This window comes from Genypterus blacodes, unplaced genomic scaffold, assembly GCF_046128005.1.
Source record: "Genypterus blacodes isolate CSIRO-AG114 ecotype Tasmania unplaced genomic scaffold, CSIRO-AGI_Gbla_v1 ptg000067l_1, whole genome shotgun sequence".
Lineage (NCBI taxonomy): Eukaryota > Metazoa > Chordata > Actinopteri > Ophidiiformes > Ophidiidae > Genypterus > Genypterus blacodes.
Genome location: NW_027466879.1, coordinates 14984883 through 14997711, shown reverse-complemented (window position 1 = coordinate 14997711; position 12829 = coordinate 14984883). Strand labels below are relative to the sequence as shown.

The following is a 12829-nucleotide window of genomic DNA, read 5'->3' as shown; positions in this document are numbered from 1 at the left end:
GGAAGAGGGAGAGAGAGGGGGGAGAGAGAGATAGAGAGAGAGAGGGAGAGCGAGAGAGAGAGAGAGGTCTCCGGGATGTCAGAGAGATTGTCCACGGCGTAGTTGTGAAGATTCAAAGATGCGCAGATCGATGCGCATGTGCACTAAAGCAGCCAGTCCGACGATTAAAATTAAAAGTGCGCGAATTATCCAGGGAGGTTATGGGGATGCGACCCGAACACGAGCCTGACACCGGCGGCGGTCTGTTCTTTTAAATACACGGCATAAAACAGATGATGTTGGTAATGGTAATGGCAGCGGGGAACGACGAGCTGCGCCTGCCCTGTGCACGCATAGGACACAGATGCTCTCTCTCTCTCTCTCTCTCTCTCTCTCTCTCTCTCTCTCTCTCTCTCTCTCTCTCTCTCTCTCTCTCTCTCTCTCTCTCTCTCTCTCTCTCTCTCTCTCTCTCTCTCTCTCTCCCCCACACACGTTGGGGTTAGTTTTTATGACATATAGATAATCTCTCTCCCATTTCTCAATTTCAACGTCTCCTATTTTACGTCTTCATTATTTGACACCTGCAAGTCTAATGGCATTTGGAGAATGTTCATCATGCTCACATATATTTACTTGACCTCCAGTAATTCCATTGTAATTCATCATCAGTCATCGGTACCTAAGACAGACGTGTCACAAACTAATGCATTCCTGAATTCGGAATCCTGTTTACAAATGTCACTGTGTCATTCAATTGGAACAAGAACAGTACAGCTGCTGCTTTCATCAGTTACATCTTTGCAAGAATATTTGATTGCAGGTAAATCCTTGATCTCTCTGCCCCCCTCTGCGTGTCCGGTTCTAATATGGGGAGATTATTGGTGAATCTCTAAGCTCACCGAGGTCATTTATAAATTATGTCATCACATCAGTGGTCTGAATCTACCACATCCAAAGTCCAATATGGCCTCTTGTAATCCTCCTGATCTGTGCTGGTACATGGGTGCCCTCATGTGGTTGGTAAAGGTACACTGGAAAGATTCAGTATAGACCTGATTTGCAGAGTTACTGAGTTACAAATGCATCATTAAAACCTGACCACTTGACACATTCATTACATTTTTGTGCGATAAAGACAAACTAAGCTGAAATGCGTTTAATTGCAGTTTTTTTACTTTGTCTTTTTTTTAATAGAAAGTCCATTCTAAAATGTGTGTCAGACCCTTGCAGTGTTCTCTAACACATGCCTACCCCCCCTCCCCCGCGTGTGCTTTTACGGTGGATGGTTGCAAAAGCTCAGCCTGTGGTCAGCAACAGAACAAACTTCCCTCCACTTCGCAGCCCTCCCTCCAGTTCACCCAAGGGCGACCACATTTAAAAAGTAACCCCACCTGAAAGCTCTCGCAGCCCAATCAGCGAGAGAAAGGTCAGAGCAGATGACACACCCTCCTTTGTTCAAAACCAATGAGAGTGGAAGTGTGGCATTTTGCCCCAGGGGGAAGACCTACCACTGGATGCATTAATTACGCATCACTTACCTGTTGCCAATGTGTTTACAACGGTGCTGCCTTTTGGGGGCTTTTTACAGCAATTGTCTTCATTTTTTGGTCAATCTATTATGGAAAGTAGACAACAATGGCTTACCAGGCTGAAAAATGAACTTAGCAACAGTCCTGTGGTATCAAATGTGGCTTTTGGCTTTATCCTCATGGGACTAGAGAAGCTGGTGGAGCTGGAGTTTGAGTGTCCTTGCAACCCTACATGGAACGGAGCATTTTCTTCAGCTTTCTTCATCATTCCCGCTGTCATGGCTTTTACCCTGATGCTGATCATCCAAGGATGCAGATGTGACACGTGGTGCAGGAAGCCGATCTCTCTGTCCAGTTTTGTTCCCGCGATCGTGTGGCTGATTTTGTTGTTCCTGGATGGCCAGTACTTTGCTTGTGCTATGACAGACTGGAAGGGCAGATTTGTACTAGTTGACAAAGCAGCCCCACAGAAATGGTGCGAGCCTTTAAGTGAAGGAGATATCACCCCGCAAGAACTGATGGTCCGCTCACAGCAGCTATTTGTTTTTTCACAGGTAAGCTGATTATTATTTTGTATAGTAAAGGTATATGATAAATAGCCTTAGGACACCTCACACTTAATTTACACACTGACCCAAACTCCTGGCTTTGTAAATTACTATAGCAGCATTGATAGACAGCCTTGATAAAACATCATTCACATTTTTGTATTGATATTTACTTAACTAAACTGTGCTTTTTTCTTCTGTGTCTCAGGTTTTAGGCATAATCCTCCTCATATTCATCTGTGTGGGTCTCATAGTGTATGTAATACGAGAAAGCTGCCACCAAGAGGTGGAGATTCAGGATGCAGATGTTGCAGAGCTGACCGTGCTCAGGGTGAGCAGGACATCCTGAGACGTCTCGCGTCACCCACACCACCTGCCCTGCTGGCAGGAACCCTTTGTAAATACCCTCACAAACTTTGTCACAAGTTTTCAAAACCATTGTAATTAAGTGCTGACTTAAGATACTTTCCCCTTAATATCTGAACATATGCTATGAAACCCTTCTTAATGTATTCTATGACCTATCATTTGTGCCTCCTGTTGTATTAGCCATATTGAATTAAGGGAAAATCCTAAATACCTCTTGTGACAGGATTCACCCGGCAGCTACTGCTAATTGACTGCTACAGCTTTGGAGATTTGCACGAAGATGATTACAAATGTTCAAAAGCAAAGTGTAATATCATTTTCAATAAATTAGGGTTGGCTTAGTTGACTCTTGGTAAGCACATGTGTCCTGATTGTTGTAGATGATCCATTAAGTACTGGAAGTTAGTGTTCCCTATCAGTGTATTTAGTCAACAGTTATCATACACGATGATTAGATACTCCCACTGCATTACTGTGTGCCAGCTAGAGGTGTACAATCATTCATAAAATCATTTATGATTTGTACCATGCCACCAGTCAAATGTAGTACTGTCAACATGTGACAGTATTTTCAGTATGTTTTTTATCTTTTTGCAATAAAGGAATGTATTTATTTAAACCCTCAGGGATGTCTCAAGCTTCAGTCTGAATTTGAATTTCTCTATCGCTCTATCGTTTTATAGTTATCACTTGGGAGTATCTAAATCATGCAACTTTATATGCTGTATAAAAATGCTGGAAAAATAAATAAAACACATTTTTTTCTTGAAATATTTGATCAAATCTTTTATAACAGCTGGAAGTTCATGCACACAATTCCATACAGACACCTGCAGATGTGACCAACAGCTGCAATATTTTACAAACTGTGAACTTAGAAACAAATACATCTCTCTAGGGCCAGTGTGTGATTACTGGTTCAAAGTATTCGTCACAAACATTCTGCTATGTTATTTGAAAAATCAGTTTACATAATAACTTTTTATAATGTAATTGGGTAATAACTCTAGTACTCCACTGTGTAATCGTATTTTTTGTTGCTTGGTTATTAGCTTCAAGACAACAAAAACTATGAGAGCACTACATTCTCTATCTCTCTCTATCTCTCTGAAACACGGGATGGAAAACATGATGGTATTTGCTGTAACCCTGCTTTTAAATCTAGCTCTAAACCTCGCAAATGCAAATAAAAGTATGTTTAGAACAGTGTCAATATGACCAGCCTTACATATACCTGTTCTGTTATTGTATTCAGACACATGATCATTGTTAAGGTCATTGCAAAAAGAAATCGGATCTCAACAGCCAGTTTATAATTTCTTTTATCAATCACGGGTTAACATTTTTTGATAAACAGTTATTTCCAATCAAACAACTCTTCCACATATTTTCCAGAGAACAAAGCCGAAGCATATTTTATCATTTGTTGTTGTAGATTGTTACTCACGTTTAGGTTTTGCTCTCAGACACATTTTAGAGCACAAACACTTCATCAAAGCAGCAAAAGACATGAGAATGATCAGCATTACTCCAAGCAAGAACAGCATCACATCTACAGAGTGGTAGGAGTACCAAGACATTTTGTAGGACTCTGTTCTCAGGTGAGCAGCTCCTTTGTGTCTCATGACAAACTCTATCCAGAAGATGGCGAGGTCCAGTGGCTTCATTGGCTGATCTCTGTGCAGTCTGGAGAGCCTCTGCATGTTGGTCCTGTACGAGGGCTCATGCAGGACTTCTTGAATGCCTTGGAAGAAGATGTCTTGATTCATAGAAGAGATGTCAATTGCCTTTGCTGCTCCTCTTACTTTCATTTTAAAGATATTATCATGTTGATCAAAAATCAGTGGGAGTCCTACTATTGGAACTCCATGATACATAGCCTCTTGAACTCCATTTGTACCTCCATGTGCTACAAAGGCTTTGATCTTGGGATGTCCCAAAAGGTCATTCTGTGGCATCCAGTCAACTAGTAAAGTGTTGTTGCCCAGAGTTGCTGGTCTGGCACCTTTATACCTCCAGATGACTTTCTGAGGTAAACTGGCAAAAGCTGCAGCAATCTCTTCAGCTAAATCTTGGGGAAGTTCAGCAATCAAAGTCCCCAGGGACATGATGATGACTCCATGTTCCCCAGAACTCTGGACAAACTCCTCCAAGTGTTGAGGAAGAGGTTTTGCAGGCTTGCAATGAAACCCTCCCATGTAGATCACATTAGGCATTGTGGGGCGAGGGAACTCAAACACAAAGTCAACTCTCATGAGCCACAGATCAGCTGCTTGAAACAGGGAGAAGTAGTCTACATCTGGACCCAAATATTTGTCAATCAAGCCAGCATAATGTGGTGAGAGAAACTGTGCGATTAGAAATTCAGAAAGGCCATAAACCAAAACATTAGTAACTCTTTCAAAAAAGTTCATTTTATCTGAGAGCTGTGCCCCAAGCATTGGAACGTAAGAAAGAGGAGAGGGTGCAATTGCAAAATGGCCTTCCCCATGACTGGTCCATCTCACATTGAAAACAAGAGGCAAACTGAGGTAGTGGGCAAGTATAACACCAGCTGGGATAGCAGGGTCTGTCAGGACGAGGTCATATTTTGCATTATGTAGAGACGTCACCAGATCTTGGTTTTCAAAAATGTGTTCAATCATTTGGCATATTTTTTTACTCATCCCAGAGGATAGTTGTGCTTGTTCAAATTCCAATTTCAAACGTGCCCAGATCGATTTTCCTTCCCTCTGAATTTCCATGAGTCTGTTCACAAACTCTTTTATGAAATCTTCATCAAAACCTGACGGCACATTGAGTGTAATTGAAGTATAGAATTGGGAAGTTTCCTTGATGTACCAGCTGTCTGATGCCCGTATAACAGAAATCTGGTGTCCCCTAGAATGAAGATCTTCAATAATAACTTTCATGTTCACCCAGTGGCTCCCATCCAGTGGAAAAACAAGCACTTTCCCGCCATCAACATGGTGGACCGGACAGAAGATGTAGATAGCGATCCAGACCAGAAGCTGATGCATTTTCTATAATTCTAAAGCAAAAGGAACAAGAAAAGAACACTATCAACATACCTTTGTAGTTTATTTAAACAATTTGTTTTCTTAGAGAGGTTAAATTAACACTCAAATTACCTTGCTGTCTTTTAAAAACATGTTTTATAATTACTGATCTAAAAAGAGCTATGATGGGTTACATAACTTGTCCATATGCTCTTGAACTCCTGTAACATGTTTAGTAAGCAAACATTGGCACGCAACCTGTAACCTACACCCGACAGCACCATAACAAGTTTCCACATGTCAGTTTAAATTAAGACAAAGTTATGTACTGTAGATTTAACTCTAGGCTCAGCATCTCCATTAGTAAAGTGATAAATGAACAATAAACAAGAAGGCTACCTTATTTGGTCGTCCTCTCAGTTGACTTGCAGCAAAGTAAATCTTATTCACCAGAGAGCTGGAGAAGTGCTGAGTCACTGCCACTGCTAAGTTCAGAACTCAGGAGGACTTTGACTCTGCTTTTATTGTTTTAAACCATTTGACGATAAGAAAGCAATACAAAGGGGAGTACAACACTTAGATAAACAAGACTTCACGAACACAGCAGAAACAAAAAAAAAGAAGTGATACTGTTATCAAAAATAATTTGACATCTACAGAGTGGCAGGAAAACCAAGGCATTTAGTAGGACTTTGTCCTTAGGAGAGCGGCTCCTTTTTGTCTTGTGACAATTTCTATCCAGTAGAGGGCGTGGTGCAGTGGCTTTCACCCACCAACCGGGGCTGTAACCAGCCATGAGGTCAGCTAGGTCTGGACCACCATAAATTTTGCAGAGGGAAAAAGAAAAAAAATATGCAATGGTATAGTCAGGGGTTGAAAAGTTATCCTGAGTGTCAACTCGGTATCTGTGTGTGTGTGTGTGTGTGTCTGTGTGTGTGTGTGTGTGCAGTAGAGTGACCCCTCCTACACAGTTCTCCGATCCCCTGCTGACTGACTGATCTCAAGCAGCTAACCCAAGCGTGCTGGTGGCCCATGTAACACGTGTGGTTAAATAAAAGGTAATGTAACATTAGGTATCATAATATTATTGCTATGAAACTTTCAGAAGAACACTATCTAGAGCAATTACATGTAATACTGGAATTTATGATTCCCTACCAGTCTAAGCCTAGTTAACAGTTATTTACATTGAACGGATATTCTCACTGCTTTACCTGTGTGCCAACTTGAGGTCTAAAATCATGTATGAAATATTTTTAATCCAATATATTATAAAATTATCAAGCCTGCAAATAAAAGTAATATATCTTATTTCAGTCACCACTTAGCATTTCATTCATACAGTTATTTACAATCAAGCGACTTCAACATATTCCATAGCCCAAGCATTTTTCTTTTTATTGTTGTTATTTGTTGTTGTAGATTGTTACTCACGTTTACGTTTTGCTCTCAGACACAGTTTAGAGCACAAACACTTGATTAAAGCAGCAAAAGACATGAGAATGATCAGCATAACTCCAAGCAAGAACAGCATCACATCTACAGAGTGGTAGGAGTACCAAGGCATTTTGTAGGACTCTGTTCTCAGGTGAGCAGCTCCTTTGTGTCTCATGACAAACTCTATCCAGAAGATGGCGTGGTTCAGTGGCTTCATTGGCTGATCTCTTTGCAGTCTGGAGAGCCTCTGCATGTTGGTCCTGTACGAGGGCTCATGCAAGACTTCTTGAATGCCTTGGAAGAAGATGTCTTGATTCATAGAAAAGATGTCAATTGCCTTTGCTGCTCCTCTTACTTTCATTTTAAAGATATTATCATGTTGATCAAAAATCAGTGGTAATGCTATGATTGGAACACCGTGATATATAGCCTCTTGAACTCCATTTGTACCTCCATGTGCTACAAAGGCTTTGATTTTGGGATGTCCTAAAAGGTCATTCTGTGGCATCCAGTCCACTAGTAAAGTGTTGTTGCCCAGAGTTGCTGGTCTGGCACCTTTATATCTCCAGATGACTTTCTGAGGTAATCTGGCAAACGCTGCAGCAATCTCATCAGCAAAATTATGGGGAAGGACAGCAATCAAAGTCCCCAGGGACATGATGATGACTCCGTGTTCCCCAGAACTCTGGACAAACTCCTCCAAGTGTTGAGGAAGAGGTTTTGCAGGTTTACACTGAAACCCTGCCACATAGATCACATTAGGCATTGTGGGGCGAGGGAACTCAAAAACAAAGTCAACTCTCATGAGCCACAGATCTGCTGCTTGAAACAGGGAGAAGTAGTCTACATCTGGACCCAAATACTTGTCAATCAAGCCAGCATAATGTGGAGTGACAAACTGTGTGATTGTATATTGTGAAAAGCCATGAACCAAAACATTAGTAACTCTTTCAAAAAAGTTCATTTTATCTGTCAGCTCTGTCCAAGGCACTGGAACATAAGAGAGAGGAGTGGGTGCAATTGCAAAATGGCCTTCCCCGTGAGTCGTCCATCTCACAATGAAAACGAGAGGCAAACTGAGGTAGTGGGCAAGCAGAACTCCTGCTGGTAAACCAGGGTCTGTCAGGACGAGGTCATATTTTGCATTACGTAGAGACGTCACCAGATCTTGGTTTTCGAAAATGTGTTCAATCATTTGGCATGTTTTTTCGTTCAGCGCAGAGGCAAATTGTGCTTGTTCAAATTGCAATTTTAAACGTGCCCAGATGGATTGTCCTTGGCTTCGGATTTTGATGAGTCTGGCCACAGACTCTTTTACAAAGTCTTCATCTAAACCAGACTGCACTTTGAGTGTAATTGAAGTATAGAATTGGGAAGTTTCCTCGATGTACCAGCTGTCCGGTGCCCGAATAATAGAAATCTGATGGCCTCTAGAATGAAGTTCTTCAAGTATAACTTTCATGTGCACCCAGCTGCTCCCGTCCAGTGGAAAAACAAGCACTTTCCCGCCATCAACATGGTGGACCGGACAGAAGATGTAGATAGCGATCCAGACCAGAAGCTGATGCATTTTCTTTAATTCTAAAGCAAAGGGAAAGAGATAAGAGCACCATCAGTAAGTAAGTCAAACTATCTACATATTCCAAGCACACAAAACGTGGCCTGCCATTTTACAACACCCTTCCAGAAGATTTGGATATTTGGTCATTCCCATAGACTGTGAAACAAAGCACATTCTTCCAAACACCTGAAATATTGGCAGATGTATGATGGCGTTTGAAAGAAGTTGGTGAATGTTCTCATTAACCACCTCTATTGATGACGTTTTTGTATGAATGTATTTAACCTTTTTTTATTGTTTCTTTTTCTTCTTTTGAATGATTCATTCCAATCTACTCTTAATGAAGCTAGACGGGAGGGGGGAGACAGAGGTGAGGAAGATAGATATTGAGCAAGGGAGGAGGACTCAAGATGCCCGCCACACAGAGATTACAGAGAGAAAGTCTTAATGATGGAACACTCACTATGTAACTGATCAAGTAAACCACAGATGCAAGTAAAGGAAGACTCAACATAACAAGGGAAACATGTGGGGGAAAAAAGGGAACAACTAAAATACAAGCACAAGGCTACTGGAAAGGGAATAACAAATACAGCAGCAAGAACATCTCAGGGTAAAACAGGGAAATCACTAAAGCGACTAGCAAACTATGAGGTGGAGCAGAATAACAGAAAATATTAAACAAGTGACAAAACCAGAGTAATTAAGTGGCCATAAACTATACAGTCCCACAGGGCATCTCAATGTTGTTACCTGTGCAATGACAGCCTCCATTCACTACTATTTTAAAGGTCAGCGGTATATAATACAGCTTTTGAGTTAAATCATGCACAGTTGCTTGGAGCCTCTAAACTAAACTGCCATATTTCGCCACTCACCCCATCACACTTAAGATTTGACTTCAGACTCAGCTTTAGCCATTTCAGCCATTAGTAAAATAATGAATGACAAGGCTACCTTACTTTGTTGTCCACCCAATTGTCTTGCAGTGAAGTAAATCTGATTCACCAGAGAGCTGTCTCTGGCACTGCTCAGTTCAGACCTCACTAGGACTTTGACACTGCTTTTATCGTTTTAAACTCCCAGGAGATAAGAAAGCAGGACAGAGGGGAGTACATGTTGTTAATATAACCTAAAATGATGAACTAATTAATGATGGAAAAACTGTTTTCCTTTGTAAATAATGTTGATTGGTTTGAGAAAAGGAACAGACATCTGTTTACATTACAGATTTTATTAATAATAATAATAATAATAATAATAATACATTTTATTTGTAGAGCACGTTTCATAGTTAGAAACAATCCCAAAGTGCTACAGAGTACAGCAAAATTAAAACAGGTTTAAAAACAAGAGCACTATGACACATTGTGTTAAAAAAATGCTTGTTTAAAAATAAAGGTTTTCAGGCCTTTCTTAAATGAGGCAGTCGTTTGTGGTGCCCTCAGGTGGTCTGGGAGGGAGTTCAATCTTAGAGTTCAATCCCACAATCTACCATCCTGCTGCATGGTGTTTTGCTATGCAGACTTTATAAATACCCAAACTGAAGCAAGATGCAGTGCTTTTGTTAATACATACATCTATCCCCTCAGACAAATCAATTTATTCAAATGTCAACTGCAACCAATCTGAAGCTTTGTAAGACTCTCCAATATTGCAAAGAAATGCTAGTTTTTAATATAAACAAGCATTATTTTTGTACTATGACTAAATTTCCTGTTTCAATATTTTATTGACATAAAATAGAAATGGGTTCTGTTTTTTTCAACAAATTAATATGGTTTTAGTATATTACAGTTATATACTTGAAATGACATTGACAATGGGCGTTCAGACTTTTCAGGCATTTGGAAATGGGTAAATAAGGTCAAACTAGGTCAAACTAGTGTGTAAGCAATCTATCAACTAATATTGCTAAAAGAATGGTCTTTTTTAGAGAAATACAACTAGGACACCCGTTTTCCAAATAATTTAATACTTAAATTGGTACTAATTGCAGGCTTATTCCCCCTGATGCATTTATTTAATTTACCTTTTTTTGTCACATTTACATTTATTCACTTTTCTTGTCTGTTGGTCTCAAGCATTCTGGAAGTTTATTCCAGCTATTTGTCGCATACAAAAAATCAGTCAGCTCTCAACAGCCAGTCAATCTTTTAATTTAGCAAAACATTTCAAATCACCATTTAATTCCAATCAAATAATATATTTTATCTGAAAGAACACAGACAAAGCATATTTTATTGTTTGTTGTTGTAGATTGTTAATCACATTTACGTTTTGCTCTCAGACACAGTTTAGAGCACAAACACTTGATTAAAGCAGCAAAAGACACCAGAATAATCAGCATAACTCCAAGCAAGAACAGCATCACATCTACAGAGTGGTAGGAGTACCAAGGCATTTTGTAGGACTCTGTTCTCAGGTGAGCAGCTCCTTTGTGTCTCATGACAAACTCTATCCAGAAGATGGCGAGGTCCAGTGGCTTCATTGGCTGATCTCTGTGCAGTCTGGAGAGCCTCAGCATGTTTGTCCTGTACGAGGGCTCATGCAGGATCTCTGTTATTATAGTCCAAAACGTACTCCTATCTAATTCAGATATGTCCACAACCCTTGCAACCCCCTTTGCTGCCATTCTATAGAGGTTGTCGGCTTGATCAAACACAACAGGAAGGCCTATAATTGGAACACCGTGATATATAGCTTCAAAAATGCCATTTGTTCCTCCATGTGCTACATAAGCTTTGATCTTGGGATGTCCCAAAAGGTCATTCTGTGGCATCCAGTCAACTATTAAAGTGTTGTTGCCCAGAGTTGCTGGTCTGGCACCTTTATACCTCCAGATGACTTTCTGAGGTAATCTGGCAAAAGTTGCAGCAATCTCTTCAGCTAAGTCTTGGGGAAGGACAGCAATCAAAGTCCCCAAAGACATGATGATAAATCCATGTTCCCCAGAACTCTGTACAAACTCCTCCAAGTGTTGAGGAAGAGGTTTTGCAGGTTTACACTGAAACCCTCCCATGTAGATCACATTAGGCATTGTTGGGCGAGGGAACTCAAACACAAAGTCAACTCTCATGAGCCACAGATCAGCTGCTTGAAACAGGGAGAAGTAGTCTACATCTGGACCAAAGTAGCGAACACACAGTGCAGAATAGTGAGGCCCAACTGTGTGTTTGTACAGCTGCATCCTCGTGTTGTAAAAAATCAGGTTATTGACTCTCTCCACAAAAGTCATTTGATCAGACAATTCTCCAGGTGGAAACGGGACATAGGAAAGTGGAGAGGGTGCAATTGCAAAATGGGCCTCACCATGAACAGTCCATCTGACATTGAACACTAATGGCAATGCCAGGTAGTGAGCCAGCATTACTCCTCCACCATTGGCAGGGTCCGTCAAAACCACATCATACTTGGCGTCCCAAAAGGACTGCATTAATGCTTTATCCTCAAACATGTACATCACCATCTCACAGATTTTCTTGTGATATTCCGAAAACTTGTTTTTTAACTCCATGACTAAAGCATAACGGGCCCATGCAGATCTCTGTTTGCGCTTAATTTTAATCACCTCAGAGACAAACCGATGAAAGAATTCCTCATCCGCACCTACAGCAAAATTCACTGTCACGGAACTGTAGAGGGGAGAGGTGTCATTGATGTACCAGCTGTCTGAAGCCCGAATGACCGTCACACTGTGGCCCCTTGCATGGAGCTCCTCAAGCAGCACCCTCATGTTCACCCAGTGACTGCCATCATGTGGGAACACCAGGATTTTCCCACCGTGGGAAGTTTGAAACATGATAGTCAGAAGAGAGGGGATGAAAGCCCAAGATGAAAGCATCCTAAAGTCTGAAGTTCAGCTCAGAATAATGCAGTTGCTGCAATCTGACACAGAAGAGGGAGCCAACAACTGAAAAAAGCAAACAGCTGTTACCATGTCATCCAAAGACACATACATGACGTACAAAAGTAACAGCAAAATCTTTGACAACGATTACACTTCCTCAATAAATACTGTTTTGAACAACTACAAGTAAATTTTGCCTATAAGTAGAGTCAATATTCCCCGACACAACACATATCATTCCCACGGATTGCATAGTGAACAAATCCATCCAAATTGTTTAGTTTGCAAAGGCTACAAAAGCAGACATTAAGTGCAGAAGTTTATATTATCTCTGAAAAAGATCACTTACTTTTTTGCCTGAACAGAAATCTGTTTACATGCTTGTATTGTAGATCTGTCTGGAGTGAAACAAAGCAGGGCAATGCAGAGCTGCAGGCTAAGTGCAGGGATTGAAAAACAAGCTGAAGGAACACTTCCTGGCAAGGACATTTGCTCCACCCCTCTGTTGAATGTTTCCACTTCACAGCCCTGTCTCTTCCAAGGGGAAAGCAATATAT

The 12829-nt window shown here is 40.8% G+C and overlaps 3 pseudogenes; all 3 read right to left on the bottom strand.

The window, feature by feature from the left end:
- Nucleotides 1–3208: 3208 nt before the first annotated feature.
- LOC143005028 (UDP-glucuronosyltransferase 2A1 pseudogene) lies at nt 3209–5915 on the bottom strand (annotated as a pseudogene).
- A 935-nt stretch (nt 5916–6850) lies between these two features.
- LOC143005027 (UDP-glucuronosyltransferase 2A3 pseudogene) lies at nt 6851–12707 on the bottom strand (annotated as a pseudogene).
- Nucleotides 9697–12711, bottom strand: LOC143005029 (UDP-glucuronosyltransferase 2A2 pseudogene; annotated as a pseudogene).
- Between the last annotated feature and the right edge of the window lie 118 nt (nt 12712–12829).